Below are 20768 nucleotides of genomic sequence, written 5' to 3'. Positions count from 1 at the left end.
GGTCAGGGGCTGGGCAGGGGCCTCCCAACCTGGCACTGCCCCAGCTGCTGCTGTTTGCTCCAGGTCTCTGACATCAAACCTCAGAATAACTGGGCTCCTCGGCCTGGCAGTTGTGAGGCCTTGCCTAGCTGGGTGTGGGTCAAGAGAGCACCAAGGAGGAACCCAGGGTGGGGTCCTTGCCCAGACTGAGACCCTCCCAAACTGACCTGGTTTGGGAGTCAGGGTTCCAGTTGCCCCAGCCTTCCCAGGCTGCCCACAAATTCTTGGCATTTTCAGGCTTCAGTTATCCAAACAAGAAGTGAGTCTCGGTGCCGAACAAAATATCTTGGGGTTTGATTTCCTAACCTCACCGCTGGCTCCTTTCTAAGCAGTTTGGGACTGGGGGATGGGGTGGGGGAAACAGCATCTGCTTCTTAAAGGAATGGGATTATTTTTCCAAGAAGGGGGCCTAGAAACAGCTGGCACAGATACCCTCGGCCTGGGGATAACCAGCTGGCTCATGCCTGGGATGAGGTGGGGGTGCAGGACAGGCACCAGCAACAGCAGCCTCCCTGACGACTCCCCCCAGAGGGATGGGTTTATTTGTTCAACTGGCTTGGCCAGCCATCCCACAGAGGACAGGGCCACAGAGGGCAGGGCCACATGTTTCTAGTTCTCTCCTCCCCGGCCTTAGAGCTCAGCCAGGCTGGGATGTACACAGACCTTTTTCCCCTTCTCCTTGGGCAGGAAATGTTAGAAAACAGGCCCCAGGTCTGCCCCCTAAGCCTGCACCTCCAGTCAGACTCCGGCCGCAGTTTGTTTGCATAACCTCAGAGCCAGCTCTGAGATGTCAGGAATGAACTCTGAGAGGTGGCTGTGGGGTCTGGGGAGGACCAAGTTGGGGTCAGGAGGTCAAGTCCCAGGGGTACCACTCCAAGCTATGGGAGCCCGGGGAAGCCACATATATCAATTGGCTCCTCTCTAAAGTGGAACTCAAAATACCTGTGCCTCCCAGAATGAGTGGAGGATGAAAAAACAGTTATGACGTAATGAGTAAGTACTCATTTAGTGAGCATTTACTGTATGCCACACACTGTCCTGGGTGCTTTATGTTACTGCCTTTAATTCTCACCACGACCCAGTGAAGTAAGATTGCTTGTCCACTAACAAATGAGGAAACTGAGGCACCAAGAGATTAGGTGACTTGCCCAAGATCTTACAGCCAAGAAGGGCAAAGTCAGATTCGGCCATCTGATGCCAGAACCTATTATCTCAGCACTTAGGCCAGTTTCCTGTCCAATAAATAAGCCATGTCCATGGTGGGCAGGTCCCTGGGCATTAGTTGGGACCTGGAAAATACAGAGGACCCTGGTCCCCAAAGGGGAGATCCATAGCTGCTAGACTTTTCTTCCCCCAGGAGCCCTTTGCCCAAGGAGAGCTTCCCTAGGGCTTTTCTGCCAGGGATGATTCAGGTAGGGCCTCAGGCAGCTGTGGCCGTTCTGAAACGCTAAGAGGCTCTAGAAGCTGAGTCTGGGTGTCCCCACAATTACACGCCCCATTCTTGGCCCAGAGCCTGGGGGTAAATCCCACAGAAGCCGAGTGTAAGGCCCTGAGTCCTAGTTGACTCAGTCTGAATCCCAGCTCCACTGCTTACTGGCTGTGCCTTCTCAGACCATTGCTTTTCCACTCTGTGCCTTGGTTTCCTTATCTGTGAAGTGAGGCCACTAACAGAAGCTACTTTGCAGGTTATTAAGGAGATTAAATGAGGCAATGCACATGTGGGGCTCAGTACAGGGCCTGGCAGAGAGTAAGTGCTCAGTAAACGTTAAGACTCCAGGATTCACAGTGCAAGGAAGGAATCCTGTCATACCATCCATATCTTACTATAGTTTGCTTTTGTTCCCTCAACTTTACATCTGTGAGATTATTAGCTGTGTAAATATGAGAAAGACCCGAGCTTCAGTTTTTCAATCTATAAAATGGAGGTGATGATACACACATTGCCTGGGTTTGCTGTGAGGCTCAAACGGCTGGTCAGGGGATGTGCCTGGCACTGCTCCAGCATGCAGAGAACCAGGAGATGCTACTATTGTTTCCTCTGTCTTCTGGGATAAGTGCTTTGCTGTGGTGAATTCACATATGGGACTTTCTCTGGGCCAGGCACTTTATATGTGTCTTATAAACATTGACGCATAAACCTCGTGGCATCCTAAAAGGTGGGGCTGTTATGATCCCCATTTATTGTGGGGAAACAGAGGCCCAGGGAGTTTACACAGCTAAGAAGTGAGGGAGGTGAGTTCGTACCCAGGCAGACTGGCTCCAGACCCCACACTCGTAACCACTACGCAGGCCACCTCTCTGTGCCCACCATTTACAGATGGGAACACTAAGCCTGGGCAAGGGAGTGACTCAATCACATTCACCCAAGGGTCAGTGGCAGGAGTTGGCCCAGAACCCAGGGTTCCTGACACCCAGCTGAGACCCCTGTTTCTCCTCTCCAGAGGCAACCAGATTCATAGCATGCCATAAATGTCATGAAAAATTCATGCATCCTTTCAATTCTGGGACTATGTGTAGATGTGTAACCCCAGACCCCTGCCCCCCACCACACACAAACACAAATGTGTATACACAGCTCTGAACTTAATTTGCCAGGTAAGAGTATTCATTCCTGCTTTCATTTAATTGTCCCTTCCACCAGTGTTTATTGAGGGCTTACAATGCGCCAGGCACTATGAAAGTGACAAGGATTTAGTAATGAGCAAAGAAGACCATCCTTCCCCCTTGCCCCTGGAGCAGCGGGTGTAACTAACCTAGTGATTTCCCATGTGCAACGATCAACCATGATATGTGCCGTGAAGGAGGGACCAAGAGATGCTAGGGGTGGATAATGGGTGCCTGACCTTGAGGGAGGGAGGCACTAGGAAGAAGGACAGAGCTAAGATCTAAAGGCTGGGTTGGCAGTGGCGAGGCAGGGAAAGGAAGCAAAAGCATTCCAGGCACAGGGGACAGCAAGTGCAAAGGCCCTGGGGGTAGAATGGGCCAAAAGCAAAGGGCATTCTGTGTGACTACAGTGCAGAGAGCGAGGAGAGCATGGCCAAGATGAGACTGGAGTGCTCACCAGGAGCCAGACCAGATGTCCCTGGTCCTGACCCTGTTCTCCATGGAGGACCATGGAGACTGGGAACTGATGTGGCCACTTTTCTGTCCTGTCTTCACTGAGGATCATTCTGTGATAGACTGTGGACCTCTGGGCCTGCTTCTACCATCTTTGTCTGACCCTAATCTTATCCCTATCACCCCATCTGCAGGATCAGCCTCAGCCACCAAGAAGGCAAGATAGGCACATAGAAAGAGCTCAGCCATTAAGTTAAAAATCTTCCTTTACCAGCTGTGAGTAATGCTTGGCCTTTCTAGGCCTTAGTTTACTCATTTGTGTGGGGAACAATCACCATTTTCCTCCAGGCTGCTGGGGATCCAGTAACAGAAGAGGTACACACTGGAGTTGTACAGGCAGAAAGGCCTGGTGCCACGTGGGGAGATACCCCAGCAAAGCCTCCATCTGTCTAGAACATACTTTGCCCTATTTTCCCAAGGTTGAACTGAGGTTGGGGGATGGGCAGGGGCGCTGTCACATGATCCCTCTAGCCAAGTGGCCTTTCAGAAGCACCACCTGGTTACACCTGTGAAGAGCTACCTGTCCTTGGACAAGTTATTTAACCTCTCTGTGCCTCATCTGTAAAATGGGTTGATAAGAGGTCCTACCTTGGAGGGTGCCTACCTTGGAGCCTACCTTGGAGGGTGGCTGCAAGGACTTAATACACCTAGTGGTTAGAACAGTGCTGAGCACATAATAACTGTTCAATAAGCATGTTGCCAACAAAATGGACACACCACCCCATTCTGTGACGTTCAAGTATCAGGGAGGTGAGCGATCGAAAACACCTTCCAAGATCAAGGTTGAAATATAGACGACCACCAAAGCCATACCTGAGCCTGAGGAGGCAGGGACCCTGGCAGCCCCTCCCAAGTCCAGATGGCAGAGGCAGGCCCTGTTCCCTTCCCTCTGCATCCCCTTCCCCCACACTCCTCATCTTCTCCTTGTGGCCTTTCACCTGGGATGAACACTGGACCTGCCACCCCATGAGAGGTGAGGCTCAGGAGCCAGGGAGGTCCCAAATATTCCACAAATATGGGAAGCACTACTGTGTGCCAGGCACTGTGCTAGGCCTCATGAACAAGACAGACAAGAATCCCAGCCCAGACCCGCAGAGCACAGATCCCAGTGGCCATTTCCCTATTCCTTCCAGGCCCTCTGCAAGGGGGAAACAATGAGGCCACTGAGGTTCAGAGAAGCTCATCACTGGCAGAGAAAGGAAATGGCAAAGCTATTGAGCAAGCTTGCTGACTCTCAGTGCAGTGCTCCAGGCCCAGACCACACTGGACGTTTGGAGACGCTGGGCCTGTGTCAAAGAATTGAGGGTTGAGCTAGGGTTGAGAAGCTCATCCCTCCGTGAGAGCCTGTTGGTCCCCAACTCTCTCTACCCCTGGCTCTCAGCCCACTGGCTCTGCTTGCCCAGAGCCTGACCCAGAAGAAAAGCAATAGAATGTCTTGCAGAGAGGAAAACAATGAGGAAGGCTTGGGCCCAGCTACTCGGACAGGACAAGACAAACCATGTCAGTTTGCGTTGAGCCACAGGGTGAGGGCCTGGTGCAGGCCCGGGGGACAGAAGAAAGGCAGAGGAGGAGGGGCCAACCCTCATAAATTACAAGTCAGCCCATTGTCAAAATGAGGCAACTGAGGCCTGGGGATGGCAGAGAAGAGAAGCAAGAGGGTTAAACCTCTGTAAGCTCTGGAAAAGCAGTATATTAATTATCTATTGTGGCATAACAAATTACCCTAAAACATTTAGCAGCTTAAAATAACAATAAACATTTATTATCTTTCACAGTTTCTGAGGGTCAGGAATTCTGAAACAACTTAATAAGGTAGTTCCAACTTGGGGTTTTTTTCATGTGGTTGCACTCAGATATCAGCTAGGGCTGCACTCATCTGAAGGCTTGACCTGGGCTGGGGCTCAGCCTCCTGTGGCTGGTGAGCTGGCGCTGGCTGTGAGTAGAAGGCCTCCGTTCCCCTCCAGCTGGGTTCCTCCCAAGGGCTGCTTAAGGGTCCTCAGGCCATAGTGGCCTACTTCCCCTAGAGCCTGTGGTCCAAGAGAGGGCAAGACAGAAGACACGATGCAATGGTTTAGCCAAGGAAGTCACACTAACAGTTCTACAATATCTAATTAGTCACGCCAGCCAGTCCTGACTTGTTGAGAGAGGGGACTACACAAGGGCATGAGCACCAGGATCCCTGGGGTCATCCTGAAGGCTAGCTGCCACAAGCAGCCCACTGAATGGCTAAGGGTGTGGTCTTTGGAGACCAAAGGCCTATATTTAAATCCAGTCTTTGCCACTTAGGCAAGATGCTCATCTTCTCAGTGCCTTCCTTTCCTCATCTGTAAAATGGTGACAATGGGAGAACCAAGGACTAAATGAGCTGTATTTGTAGGGCTTTGGGGTCATGCTTGGGACACAGTAGCCCTTTAGATGTCTTCCTTGGGAGCCCCTGGCAGCAGTGCAGAGCCTGGCCTGTTCTGGTAGCTGCTCTCTCCCCAGCACCATGCCCAGGTCTCGGCACATCTAAATGAGTTGGTTGGAGGAAGTAAATGAGCACCAAGACTATGTCTAGTTCATTTCTAGAACATTCCTCCTACAGATACCCCAAGCTGACTCCCTGCCTTGCCATGGGCCTCCCTCCACTCCCCCGGGAACACTCCTGCCTGCCCTTCCCGTCTCTGTGCTGGTGTTTCTTCTCCTTTCTTTCTGCCCTGGCACCAGTTAGCTCTCTGTTCTCTGGCCTCTGTGGTCTCCACTGCCTTTGCCTCTCACAGCCTCCAGCAGTGGCTGGGCCTGGGCTCGAGGCTCCAAACTTGCTTCTAGCTGCCAAACAACTATTCAGTGGAAATCCGGTGCCCCTTACACAAAACTGACCCATTTGTTCTCTCCACAAATATTTATCGAGGACCTCTCATGTGCTTAGCCCTATTCTAGGCATAGAGGATGTGCTCATGAATAGGGCAGACAAACCTCTGCCACTCCTGGGGCTCTTCTGGTGGGGGAATTGGACAAATGACAAATGACTAAAGTGATTTCAGATGGCATGAAGTACTGTGTAGAAGCCAGAGTGCACACTGTGATAAACAGGTGGAGTAGAATGGGGGTGGTCAGGGAATGCTTCTCAGAGGAGGTGACATTTTCAGGGAGACCTAGAAGTCAGAAGGAAGCTGGTGGGAGATGCTTTGGTGCTACTGAGATTGACGGGTGTGGATGTGTGTTGGGAGGGGGTGCAATAAGCAACTCTGTGGCTCCTGTGGCCACCTCTGCAGACCCTAGGGCCTCTCCTCCAAAGGGGCAGAAACCACTAGGCACAACCTCTGCCAAGGGCAGTTTGTTAACGATAGTCAAAATCACAAATGTTTTGGGAGGCCAAGGTGAGGTGGGAGGATCACTCGAGCTCAGGAGTTCGAGACCAGCCTGAGGCAACAAAGCGAGACCCTGATATCTACAAAAATTAATGAAAAATTAGCTGGGCCTGGTGGCACACACCTATAGTCCCAGCTACTTGGGAGGCTGAGGTGGGAGGATCGCTTGAGCCTGGGAATTCGAGGCTGCAATGAGCCATGATCACACCACTGCACTCCAGCCTGGGTGATAGAGCAAGACTCTGTCTCAAAAAACAAAAGACCAGAAAAAGTGTGATTTCACTCAGCAATTCTACTTGGAAGGATTTATTCCCCACATAGACTTGTGGGAATGTTAAGTGACAGGTGTACAAGGATATCTGTAGCAGCCCTGCTTGTGATGGTTAAAGCCTAGAAACATCTTACAGGCCCAGCTAGAGGGGACTGGATAAGCAAACAATGGAGGCCCATAGATGGAACTGCAAGCAGCTTAACAATGCTGAGGCAAGTCTACCTGGATGAATGTGGAACATGCTATGAATAATGTTAAGCAAAAGGAAGCCAGGTGTGGAATGGCAAGCTGAGGTTTTTGTAGCCTGAAGGGCAGGTGGTGGGATGGAAACACAGTTACTGCAGATGTATGCATAGCGTTTCTCTGGAAGGAAACCCAGGAACCTCCCTCATTGGCCTGTAGGGAGGGAACTGTGGGTTGAGGCAGGGACAGAAAAATTTGTTTTTCACTTCACTCCTTTTTGTTCCTTGGAATTTTGAACAATGTGTTTATATCACCCATTCGAAAAATAAAATTACAAAGATTTACATTTAAGTTGAAACACACACACAAAGCTATGAAAGATCTGATCCCCCAGATTTTCATACATCTGGACCAGATCTGGCCATTAGCTCCTGTGTCTCCGTTAGCCTCCGGCACTTTACTTTCCTGACTGGGACCTCAGTTTCCCCATCTGTGAAATGGAGGGGATGGGAGCTGAGTGGTCCCTGACGGCATCATTTAGGTCTCCCCCTCACTAAATCTTTGCTCCCCAGATGTCTCCCTGACTGGGCTCCTACCCCTGGGGCATCCCTGCTAAAGCCCTTTTCCTTTTACCATCAGGCCAGGCTCAAATCTCCACACCCGGCGCCACCCCCGCCATGGGGCTTTGGTTCAGCCTAGGACCTAGAACAGGCTTCACCCCAATTCCCACACCATCCCAGTACAGCCTGGTTTGGACTCTGTTCATTGGGGACTGTTTTACCTGATTCCAAAGCAAAGAATTTTGGTCTCCACTAAAGGAATCTGCAAGGAGTCCTGGTCCTCTCTAAGCCACACGGGACCCACGGCAGAGTTTAGAGCAGAGGGAGTCATAATCTGACAGGTTGGCCAGGACCTCACTGGCTATGCGTGGAGCATAGCCTGGGGGCCCAGGGAGCAAGGACAGATGCCAAGAGTATCAAGGAAGCTGTGATCCCCACTAGAGATAATGGGAGCTGGGACTGGGGTGGAAGTGGCAGGGCTGGGCAGAAGTGGTCAGATTCTGCATGCGCCCAAGGGTAGAGACAACAGATTGGATGCAGGATGTGAGAGAGACAAAGGAAAGCAGGGCAGCTCTGAGAGGCTGGGTCTGACCAACTAGAAGGGTATAGTTTACTTAATGCACACCCCGATTCACAGAAACCCTGGTGCTTTGGGTCTGTTTCTGGAACAAGTCTAGGCAAAGACCCAGGAACTAGGTCAACAGGCAGAAGCCAGCAGCAGGGTTCACCCCGTCCTCTGGGCTCACTGGCTGCAGGGCTAAAGCCTGGGTCGTACCCTGGGTGAGGGAAGCACCACTTTCACCCGCCCAGCCCCTGCCCTGACCCTCTTACACCCACCAGACCTGACCTCCCAGCCTTCTAAATCAGTAGACCTGGGGATGAATCTAGCATCTGCAACTTGATGGGTGACCTCAGGTAAGTGACTCTGAGCCTGAACCTCCATTTGCCCATCTATAATTGGGGTCAACAGCAGAGCCTACAAATATCCAGACAGTCTTCCAGGCCCCAGAAGGCAGGCAAAGTCCTTGCACTCTCAGAGTTGGTAGCCTACTGGGGACACCAGTGAGGAACCTTGTGTGGGACAGGCCTTCAGGGGTCTTAACCTTTCTTGTGCCTTGGGGTCCTTTGGCATCTGGTGACCCTCTCTCAGAAAAAAAAATTTTTTTTTGAAATGTAAAATTAAATGCATAGATTTATAAAGGAAACAAATTGCCTTGAGATGCAAATGTCAACATAACAGAAAACAGGTTTCTGATATAGTCCTATATTATCTCTGTATTAATGCACAAAACAACAAGACTGAGTGGTGAGTCAAGTACCTTCCATCATTTTGAGGCTGAGGTGAGTATACACAATGTGTCATAGATGTCCACAATCACTGCAATGAGACATTAGAGTTATCTGCGGTTTCTACTAGTGACAAAGCCGCAGGCCCTGCTATCACCGCTGTAATAGCCTGTGGCATATACTCACTACCACAGGAAAAGTTAATTTCAGTTAGAGACTAGTGAGAAAAGAATGTCCTTTTTTTAATGCAAGTTTACAGGTTCCTTGAATTCTATTCACAGATCCCTGGGGGTCCAGGACATCAGTTAGGGACTCCTAGTGTTTATATACTAGTTGTTAGATATTCTATTAATTATACCTGTATACACTCTCATTCTACTTTTAAAATCCAAACTATTTCAATACAGGTAATGTAAAAAGAAAATGCCATGACCATCACCCTATTGAAACCCCCTCCCCTGAAGCAAATCGCTACTGTTAATAGTTTGGTCTTCTTGGTTTTTATATAAAAATACATCATTTGGATCATGCTTACACACAAATGGATCCACATTGTATATAGTGTTCTGCCTCTTGGTTGTTTTTTACTCACAAGCATGACAGGGACATCTTTTCAGATCAGCATCTGATGTAGCTCAACCTCATTCTTGCCTGTTTGTTTGTTTGTTTGTTTTGTTTTAAGATAGGGTTTCGCTCTGTCGCCCAGGCTGGAGAGCAGTGGCATGATCAGAGCCCACTGCAACCACCTCCTAGGCTAATGCCATCCTCCTGCCTCAGCCCCCCAAGAGGCTGAGACTACAGGCAAGCACCACCACCTTCAGCTAATTTTGTTCTCTTTTTAGTAGACACAAGGTTTCACCGTGTTACCCAGGCTGGTCTCCAAATCCTGAGCTTTAGCGATCCACCCACCTTTCCTCCCAAAGTCCTGGGATTACAGGTGTGAGCCACCGTGCCCAGCCATCAACCTCATTGTTTTTAACAGCTACATAGTGTCACGTGCGTCCATGTGACGAGACCACCAAACAGGCTTTGTGTGAGCAATAAAGCTTTTTAATCACCTGAGTACAGGTGGACTGAGTCCGAAAAAGGAGTCAGCAAAGGGAGATGGGGTGGGGCAGTTTTATAGGATTTGGGTTGGTTGTGGAAAACTACAGTTAAAGGGGGTTGTTCTCTTGCGGGCAGGGGCGGGGGTTACAAGGTGCTCAGTGGGGGAGCTTCTGAGACTCATTGTCCAGGAGAAGAAATGTCAGAAGGCAATGTCATCAGTTAAGGCAGGAACCAGCCATTTTCACTTCTTTTGTGGTTCTTCAGTTGCATCAGGCCATCTGAATGTATACGTGCAGGCTTGGGCTCAGAGGCCTGACATTCCTCTCTTCTTATATTAATAAGAAAAACAAAACAAAATAGTGGTGAAGTGTTGGGGCGGTGAAAATTTTTGGGGGTAGTATGGAGAGATAATTGGCGATGTTTCTCAGGGCTGCTTCGAGCAGGATTAGGGGCAGCATTGGCACCTAGAGTGGGAGAGATTAAACTGAAGAAAGATTTTGGGGTAAAGGGTGATATTGTGGGATTGTTAGAAGGAGCATTTGTCATATAGAATGATTGGTGATGGCCTGGATGCAGTTTTGTATGAATTGAGAAACTAAATGGAAGACACGAGGTCTGAATAAGAGAAGGAGAAAAACAGTTATTAAAGGACTAAGAACTGAGAGGACCTAGGACATCCAATTAGAGAGTGTCCAAGGGAGTTCAGTGTAATTATTTGCTTGATTGGCAGTTTTTGGGCTCTATCCTTGAGTATTTTTATGTTGTCATATACCAGGCCAGATTGATTTAGGTAAAAACAACATTCTTCATTTGGAAATATGCAGAGTCCTCGTTTCACAGCAGTGAGTAAGTCGAGGCCTATTCCTGTCTTTTTGTATTAATAATAAGAAAAACAAAACAAAATAGTAGTGAAGTGTTGGTGTCATGAGGGGAACAGGAAGCTGTTTGGTCCCATTTGCAAATTGAATTTTGGGAGTAAGGAAAACTAGTGTTCATGTGCCTGTCCAATTAGCAGGTAGACACATGTAGGTAGAGGATCCGCAGAGGAAGAAGAGAACTTGTGCGAGGCAAAACTGGAAATGCAAAGTAAAAAGGTGAGAAGGGGTACTAAAAGGTTTCTTGTACCCAGATTCCTTGGGATCCAGCTAGGGTGGCGGCCGTCAGGGGCTGTAATGGGGACTGATGGGGTAACTGCCTAGAGGAGGAGGTTCAATTTTCATGGTGTATGAGAAAGCATCGAGTATCTACGAGCAACTGTTCACTATTATTTACAGGGCTGGGTATAAGCAAACAAGAAGAGGGCCTGGGAGGAGAGTCTGAAGAGCAAGGGAAAGGTAGCCAAGGATGGAGTGAAATACAGGGTAAATGTCTTAAAGGAAATGAGAGGTTTTAAGAGGTGGGCTAGTGGCTTGTAACCCACATGGAAGAGGTTATGAAAGGATGATAGAATGGAATGGGCCTGTGAGGCTGGAAGGAGGAACTTTTCTTGGTCCAAGAACCATTTGCCTTGTGTGGGAAGAGATTGATAGGTGGAAGTTTCAGTGGGAGAGTAGGTGGGAGTGACGGAAAGAAACTAAATCATGAGAAAGGGCTTGACTGAAGTAATAGGGGCAGTCCCTGAAGCCTTGTGGCAGTACAGCCCAAGTAAGTTGCTGAGGCTGATGGGTGTCAGGGTCAGTCCAAGTGAAACCGAAGAGAGGCTGGGATGAAGGATGCAAAGGAATAGTAAAGAAAGCATCTTTGAGGTCCAGAACAGAATAATGGATTGTGGAGGGAGGTATTGAGGATAGGAGAGTATATGGGTTTGGCACCATGGGGTGGATAGGCAAGACAATTTGGTTGATAAGGCGAATATTTGGACCAGTCTGTAAGACTTGTCCAGGTTAAAATGTTTCAGCCTAATAAGGGAACTGGGCAGGTGGGGATAATTTAAAAAGAGTGCATAAAAGAATGTCCCAGGCCAGGCGTGGTGGTTCATGCCTGTAATCCCGGCATTTTGGGAGGATGAAGCGGGTGGATCACAAGGTCAGGAGATCGAGACTATCCTGGCTAACATGGTGAAACCCTGTCTCTACTAAAAAAAATAAAAAAAATTAGCCAGGCATGGCGGCAGGCACCTGTAGTCCCAGCTACTCGGGAGGCTGAGGCAGGAGAATGGCATGAACCCGGGAGGCGGAGCTTTCAGTGAGCCGAGATTGCACCACTGCACTCCAGCCTGGGCAACAGAGTGAGACTCCATCTCAAAAAAAAAAAAAAAGTTACCCCAGTTGGCACCAAAGCTGGGAAGTTTTAAGGAGTCTAGCAGCCTGGCCGTCAATACCCACAACAGTTATGGAGGCAAGGGAAACAGGCCCTTGAAAAGAAGGTAATGTGGAGTGGGTAGCCTCCATATTGATTAAGAAGGGGATGCACTTACCCTCCACTGTAAGAGTTACTTAAAGCATCTGTGATGGTCCAGGAGGCTTCTGAGGCACTCAGGCAGGGTCAGTCTTCAGCCGCTAAGCCGAGAAGGTCTGGGAAGGAGTCAGTCAGAGAGCCTTGGGCCAGAGTTCCAGGGGCTCTGGGTGTGGCTGTTGGGTGAGTTGGACAGTTCGATTTCCAGTGGGGTCCCACACAGATGGGACACGGCTTAGGAGGAATCCCAGGCTGTGGGCATTCCTTGGCCCAGTGGCCAGATTTCCAGCACTTGAAGCAAGATCCTGCAGGAGGAGGTCCTGGAGGAAAAACTGGCTGCTGAGGCTTAGGCGTTTTGAAGTTCTTGTGTGCTGGAGATGTGGCTGGGATTTCTCTTACAGCGGAGGCAAGTAAATGCAACTCAGAAATATGTTGCCACTTGGCTGCCTCTTCTCTATTACTGTACACCTTGAAGGCAAGGTTCATTAAGTCCTGTTGTGGGGTTTGAGGGCCAGAATCTAATTTTTGGAGCTTTTTCTAACGTTGGGAGCAGATTGGGTAATAAAATACATATTAAGGATAGGGTGGCCTTCTGGCCCCTCTGGGTCTGGGGCTGTGAAGCATCTAATGGTAGCTGCTAAGTGGGCCATGAACTGGGCTGGGTTTTTATATCTGATAAAAAGAGCCTAAATGCTAACTGATTTGGGAGAGGTTGGATAACGAAAAAGGAGCATTAACCTTGACTATGCCTTCAGCTCCAGCCACCTTTCTAAGAGGAAATTTTGGGGCAGGTGGGGAGGGCTAGTTGCAAAATGAAACTGTAAGCCAGACCAGGGGTGAGGAGGGGAGGTGATAGAAGGATTATAGGGTGGGGGAGTGGAGGCTGAGGAAGAATTGGGACCTGGCTCGGCCTGGCAAGGAGCAGCCTCAGGGAAGAGGGGAGAGGTCAGAAGAGTCTGTAGAAAAGGAGAATTCAAAGGACTCAGAGCTTGGAGTGGAGATTGAAGGAACAGACAGGAGAGAAAAAGAAAGATTTGGGAGGAGTCGCATTGGGAGCAGAGACTAGGGAGGGACCAATGTGTGAAAGAATGCCTGGACGTCAGGCACCTCAGATCATTTGCCCATTTTTTGACAAAAATCATCCAGGTCTTGTAAGATGGAGAAATCAAAAGTGCTGTTTTCTGGCCATTTAGAACCATTGTCAAGTTTGTACTGGGGCCTAGCAGTATTGCAGAAGAAAATAAGGCATTTAGGTTTTAGTTCAGGTGTGAGTTGAAGAGGTTTTAAGTTCTTGAGAACACAGGCTACGGTGGGATGCAGGGTGGAAGGTTGCCCACAGTGAAGAGGTAAGTTAAAGAGAAAGCTAGAGACGTGGAGAAGCGGGTGGTGAGCAGCCCTGGGCTGTAATATGGGTGAGCAGCCAAAGCAGGCGTCCCCGCGATTGACTTGTCACCAAGGGAATATGGGTGAATGACCAAGGCAGGTGTCCCCCCAGTGATCAGACACCAGTGGAATGTGGGTGAATGATCAGGGCAGGCGTCCCCACAGTGATTAAACACCAAGGGAAGACTGTCTTCCTGAGTCCATGACCGGTGCTGCAGTTTTGGGTCCATGGATAAAATGTGTCTCCTTTGTCTCTACCAGAGAGAAAAAAGAACCAGAATTGGAAGGACAGGGAGATTGAAGGGTAGTGAGAGAGGCTGAAGAAGAGAGTGAAAAGACCGTTTACTCAATTTGAAATTGGTGAGATGTTCCTTGGGCTGGTTGATCTGAGGATCCAAGGTCGTAGGTGGATCTCCGCAAGGACAGGGGACTGGTCTCCTGAAGGAGTCCTCCTGTCCTGGGTCTTCAGCACCAAATATCATGCGCGTCCATGTGAAACAAACACGCTTTGTGTGAGCAATAAAGCTTGTTAATCACCTGGGTGCAGGTGGACTGAGTCCGAAAAAGGGAGATAGGGGTGGGCAGTTTTATAGGATTTGGGTAGGTAGTAGAAAATTACAGTTAAAGTGGGTTGTTCTCTGGCTGGCAGGGGCAGGGGTCACAAGGTGCTTGGTGGGGAGGTACGGAGACTTATTGTCCAGGAGAAGGAATGTCACAAGGTAGTGTCATCAGTTAAGGCAGGAATCAGCCATTTTCACTTCTTTTGTGGTTCTTCAGTTGCATCGGGCCATCTGGATGTATATATGCAGGCTTGGGCTCAGAGTCCTGACACATAGTAAGCTATGGCCCAGACATACCAGAATTTATCATGCATTCATTATGTAACTACAATGACAGTTATCTCAGGAATGCTCCCTACAACCCAGGGGAAGGAGCTATGATTATCTTCATTTCAAAGAAAAGGCTCAGACCCCAGTAGAGGCCCCAGCCTAAGGTCACACAGCCAGTAAGCTAAGAGCTGTGATTCACACACAGATCCATCCATACAAAGCACTACTCTCTCTGCATTGATTTTTATCTGCAGTCGACAACATGCATTTCCCAAACAGGAACCTCATGCACCATTTTCCATGGAAGAGAGATCGATGCAGGGCATATCGTTGTTACTCATCTTCATTTTGATCCTCAGATACCAGACATGCTCCCACTTCAAGGCCTTTGCACTTGCCTTTTCCTCTTCCTAGAGTTCCCTCCCTCCTGACTCTCCCAGACCTTGCTTCTTCTCAGCCTCTCAGCCCAGATGGCCCTCTCTGGTGGGGCTTTCTCCATCATCCTGGCTAAACTTGCCTCCAACCCCACATATTACCCTGTCTTATTTTCTTCATAGCATTCATCGAGATTTCAATGCAATTGATATATTTAGTAGAAGTGCCCTGGAATCAGAAACTTTACCAATTTTGCTCATTTCTGATTATCTAATACCGAATACAGGATGAGCACATAGTAGGTGCTCAAGAAATAATTCCTGAATGAACACATGAATGAAACTCAGAGAGGGTGAGGGGGTTCACTGGAGGAAATCTATTTACTGTTACATATGTATATTGGCGGCATTTTATAGAACCTTGTGTTGGGGGTGTTGTTTTTTATTGAGATATGACCCACTTACAGCAAAATTTACCCTTTTCACATACAGTTCCATGAGTTTTGACAGACATATACAGTTATGTAACCACCAGCAAAATCATGACATAGAACATTGCCAATATCCCAAAAAGCTCCCCCATGTCCTTTAACAATCAATCCCCACCCCCCAGACCCAGGCCCTGGCAATCACAGATTCTGACATTTTTAGAGAGTCATACAAATAGACTCCTACAGTATGGGACCACTGGAGTTGCATATTTTTCACTCATGATCCATCTGAGGTTCATCTGTGTGTTTGTACACATCAATGGTTCTTTCCTTTTTATTGCTCAATGGAGTCCACTGCATTGATGGACTGCAGTTTCTCCATTTGCCAATTGATGTCCATTTTATATAAATAATGCAGGAGAGAAGCAGGCTTGAGCAGATCTCCTTGGCCACGGAGCCTGCTCATCCATGGATCTGCACCTGTTATTTGTCTGGATCACCCCTCCTCCCCCAGCCCCTGCCTGTGAAAATTTCTTTCTTTTCCTTCAAGACCCTTTGCAAATACCCTCTCCCTAGCAAGGAGCAGGGTGTGGTGACCCATGACACAGATCTGTAAGGGGGCTCAGAGAAACACAGTACTCTCTAAGGGCTAACAATGAAAGTGTGGCAGAGCCGGAACTCAAACCCAGGGCCAAGGGGATGGGGCAGTAGACCAGGGACCAAAACTCAGTCTCTTTGCCAGCTGAAAGGGTGATAAGAGGTCAGGCCTTTGTACCCCATCATAGGCCTGAGAATTCGGCAGCCTGAGAGTGATGGAGAAGGGACAGGTCTAATCCTGGAGACGGGGCAGGGCATAGAGAGAAGCAGATCCAAAAAAACAAGAGAAGTAGATCCCACATAGGGTCAGTTCCTCCACTGGGATCCATCCCCTGCCCTTCCAGCTGGTGCCTGAGCCCTGGGCCAGACCTAGCTCCCACCACCCAGGCCAATGTTAGTCTCCAGAGCCCAGCCCAGCCTAACTGAGCCCATCTGGCCCAGATTATCCCAGGGCCCGTGCTGGTGGGCGGGTGTGGCAAATAGGGTGATGGGCTCCAGCTGTGGGTAACCTTTGCCCTGCCCAGCCACTTGCAACCACAGGACAAGTGGGGAACCAGTGAGGTGCTTGGGGAGCTCCAGTCACTTGAGAGGACCCTGAGCTGCCCTGAATCACCAGCTCAGCTCTGCAGCCCTCAGGCAAGGAGTCTTAGAGCCTAGCCTGCCAGATGGTGACCTTGGGCAAGACTTCTGGGCCTCAGTTTGTCCATGTTCAGGCAAATGAGAAGCTTGGGGAAGATGCCTGGGAAAGTCTCACCTCAGGCATGAATTTGCTGTTTGACTACTTGGAGCAGGTGCTCAGTACCTGGATGTCTGCTTTTTAATTTAGATTCTAGGAGGTCAATGAAGCATGAAAAAGTCTGAAACCAAACTTGATATAGCTATATTTGTCCTCATCCATGCTGGTGGGCCCAGCCAGCCACACATTAGAATCTCCTGGGAGCTCACATGCGGTCCGTGGCTAAGATTTACCGCGGACCCCTGGACCAGCCTGCTAGCCCATGCTCCGATGTTAATGACATCGAAGGCACCCCTCCCGAGGAAATCTCGACTGCACCACCTCTACTAGGCTCCAATTCAGCAGGAAGCAGTTAGTGCAGTCGTCAGCCGACCTCCCCAACAGCACTTGGGTTTTCCTGTTGAGAGCGGGGACTGAGAGACAGGACTAGCTGGATTTCCTAGGCTGACTAAGAATCCCTAAGCCTAGCTGGGAAGGTGACTGCATCCACCTTTAAACATGGGGCTTGCAACTTAGCTCACACATGACCAATCAGAGAGCTCACTAAAATGCTAATTAGACAAAAACAGGAGGTAAAGAAATAGCCAATCATCTATTGCCTGAGAGCACAGTGGGGGGGACAAGGATCGGGATATAAATCCAGGCATTCAAGCCAGCAAGGGCAACCCCCTTTGGGTCCTTTCCCTTTGTATGGGAGCTCTGTTTTCACTCTATTTCATGCTATTAAATCCTGCAACTGCAAAAAAAAAGAAAGAAAAAGGAATCTCCTGGGAGCTGACAGAGGGGTTAAAGACAGGAAGGCACAAAAGGCAGACCCATGGAGAGGAGGGCAGCCTGGCCCAGAATAAGGCGAGTAAACGGATTTGAAATCCACATTGGGATCACAGTGGGCAGTACTTACTAGTGGGTTGAGTGTGGCTGCTAAGAAAAAGAGAAGTTAAGATTGAGGTCTGGGTTTGGGGCTTCAGAACTGGGCAGAGCCATTTCCTGAGATGGGAAAGACTTGGAAGAATGGGGTGGGAGTTACAGGGACAGAGGCGATGAGAGCTGAGGAATGAAGAGTTTCACACTGGGCTTGAGATGCTCATTGGAAACCATGCAGAGATGGCAAGTTGGGGACAAGCAGGGGAGAAGTCTGGGTGGGAGATGGTGACGGCCCCATCAGCACAGGGAGATGTGGAAGTCCAAAGACTGATCTCAGCACCTGGAGCAGGGCCCTGATGCATTTGGATCCTCAGACCCCTTGGCCTCTGGTCCTGGTGAAGCTTAATAATAGTTTCTCAGAAATGCATAAAATCAAAGCATAGGAACACTCAGTAATATGGAAATCATAAGCAAAATATGAAAAATAAAATCTGTGATCAGGCATAGCGTTATCCAGTGGTGGGTGTGATGTCTATAATTCCAAAGTCCCAGTGAGTAAAAACAATGTATTAAGATACTGTAAGAGTGTGTTGTGATATACAAATATTTGGGATTTCTATTGGTAATGACTCTCAGGACCTGATAGTATGGCTGTGGTTTGTGACCTAGGCTCATAATTGAAGGAAATGCCAAATTTTAATTGCAGATTAGTGGACAAAAAATGTGATTTTTTTTTCTCACTCAAGTTCATGGAGCCTGTGGTTCTTCATTAAGGACCCCTGACCTAGGGAGTGAATGTACATAGAGACAAGGACCCAGGACTGGGCCATGGGGGCCCTGCCGTGTAGGAGTCTGTAAAGGAGTAGTCAGAGAGTGGGTGGTTAGGGGCTAGGAGGAAACCAGGATTGGGGGGAAGTCGTCCAGTAACAGGGAGTGGCCATCCAGGTGATTGCTCCTGAGATGTCAAGCAAGATGGAGTGTCCCTTGAGTGCAGTGTCAAGGAGGGCTATCTATGACAAGGTGAATTAAAGAGCAAAGGGGGGAACTGGGCGTGGTGGTCCTCGCCAGTAGTCCTAGCTATTCGGGAGGTGGGAGGATTGTTTGAAGCCAGTAGTTTGAGGCTGCAGTGAGCCATGATCACATCACTGCACTCCAGCTTGGGTAACAGTGAGACCCCGAAAGGCAAAGGGACCTCCCAGGATGGAGAGACCTGACTGGAGGTATACAGGAGGATGAACACTATGGGCTATATTTATTCTCTCTATATTTTTTTTTTTTGAGACACGGTCTCACCCTGTTACCCAGGCTGGTGTGCAGTGGTGCATCTCAGCTCACCGCAACCTCCGACTCCCAGGCTCCAGCGATCCTCCTGCCTCAGTCTCCTGGGTAGCTAAGACCACAGGCTTATGCCATCATGGCTGGCTAATTTTTGTATTTTTAGTAGAGATGGAGTTTCGCCATGTTGCCCAGGCTGGTCTCAGACTCCTGGGCTCAAATGATCCACTCTCCTTAGCCTCCCAAAATACTGGGATTACAGGTGTGAGCCACCACACCTGGCCTCTATGCTTTTTTGTATGTGTGAAATGTAACATCATTACATTATTAACGTTATGTTGTTGTTGTTTTTTTTAAGTGAGGGTGGGTATGGAGGTGACAAACTGGAGACAACTTGTAGAAGTTTTGTGTTGATGAGATCAGAGAAATTGAAGCAGCCAGAGAGGCTGTGGAGTTAGTTTTTAGATGGAAGCTGTTAGCACATGCTTGTGTGCTGCAGGGAGGGGGTGGGCTGACGATGCAGGGAAAGAAGGAGGGGGGTCTCTCTGGTCTTCAGTCCCTGCTGCCACTCTGCATCAAGGGCTCTCACACTTGAGCAGGCATCTGACTCAGCCAGGGGGGTTGTTAACCACAGATGGCTAGGCACCATTAAGAGGTTCCGGTTCAGGAGGTCTGGGGTGGGACCTGGAAATTCACATTTTTAATGAGCTCTCAGCTGATGCTGACAGAAGAACCACACTTTGAGAAACATAGCTCTAACCAGTACTACTACCGCCCACAAGCACCCGTTCCAGGATTTGATAATGGAACTTGCTCCCTTTGAAACACTCCAGGGTGAGGAAGGGATGGGAATGAACAGTCAAGATGGAAGAAGGGAGAAGAGATGAAGGAGGAAGTGGCTGGAGCCTGGCCCGAGCCAAAGTCACCACCTCTCCCGGGGAGCACCCATCTTCCCAGGGACCCTGGGAGCTGACCAGCTGGACCTTCTGAAAGACTGAGTGAGAGGGCAAGGGAAGGAGCCAGGGACGGGGGTGGGGGGCGTGGTGAGAGGCCAGCATGTGTGCCGAATGGCGAGGCAATGGTGAAGGGGAGCTGGCTCTCTGCCCGCAGGCACTGAGCCCTGAGAACACACTGTTCACCTTTACAACAGCGTAGTGGTGTCATGCCAGACCAGCTCTCCTGCCCTTGGGAAAGAGAGCAGCCCTTTCAAAGAAATGAACATTTGCATGTGGGATCCCAGAACATCAGAGCTGGAAGAACCCTTGGAGACTGGCCAGTCCAGCCCCATTTGGCAGATGGAGGGGATCTGAAGATAGAAAACACAGCTTGGCCAATGGACCTGCAAACTCTTTGTACAAGGGAGAGATGCATTCCCACTCCCTGCTGGCTGGCTCACCCCAAGGAAGCTGGGGAAGGGGCATGTGATTGGGCGCTGTGCTCTGACCCTTGCTGTTTCCCCTTTTTCATCAATTCATTGAACGCACATTTATGAGCACTCACTGTGCGCCATGCATTGTGCTAAACATAAAAACAAGGTAGTGAGCAAAACCAAGTCCCTGGCTTCATGGAATTGACATTCTAGAGAGAGAAACAGACAACAGACAGATAAAAAGAGAGATAGTGATTTTTAAAAGTCAGGTGGTGGTAAGTGGTATGAAGAAAGCTGAAACAGCATGAGGGTGTGTGCCATGCAGATGGGGATCAGGGCTGGGGCAGGATTCCAGAGGGAACAGTGAGGGAACAGCTTGTGGGTGCATGCTTGCTTCGTTGGAGGGATGTCACGGAGGCATTGCATCGGGATTGAAGTAAGTGAGGGAGAGGGGTATAGGAGAGGAATGAGAGTGTAGTGGCAGGCCCAGTCATGGAGGAACCTGCAGTCATGGCTTTTCCTCTGCGTGAGATAGGAACCCTGGAACGATTTTGAGCAGATAAGGAGTGTGACTTGACTTAGGTTTAGCAGGAACCCTCTGGCTGCCTAGTGGGGGATGGACTGTGCAGGGGACAAGGATGGAAGCAGAGAGGCAGATGAA

General features: G+C 49.3%; 1 protein-coding gene across 1 annotated transcript in view; it reads left to right on the top strand.

Moving 5' to 3' along the window:
• Positions 1–20768, top strand: part of ANGPT4 (angiopoietin 4) — a 45395-nt gene that overhangs the window by 4971 nt on the left and 19656 nt on the right. The window lies entirely within an intron of this gene.

This window comes from Symphalangus syndactylus, chromosome 24 (assembly GCF_028878055.3).
Source record: "Symphalangus syndactylus isolate Jambi chromosome 24, NHGRI_mSymSyn1-v2.1_pri, whole genome shotgun sequence".
Classification (NCBI taxonomy): domain Eukaryota; kingdom Metazoa; phylum Chordata; class Mammalia; order Primates; family Hylobatidae; genus Symphalangus; species Symphalangus syndactylus.
This window is presented reverse-complemented; position numbering and strand designations above follow the sequence as displayed.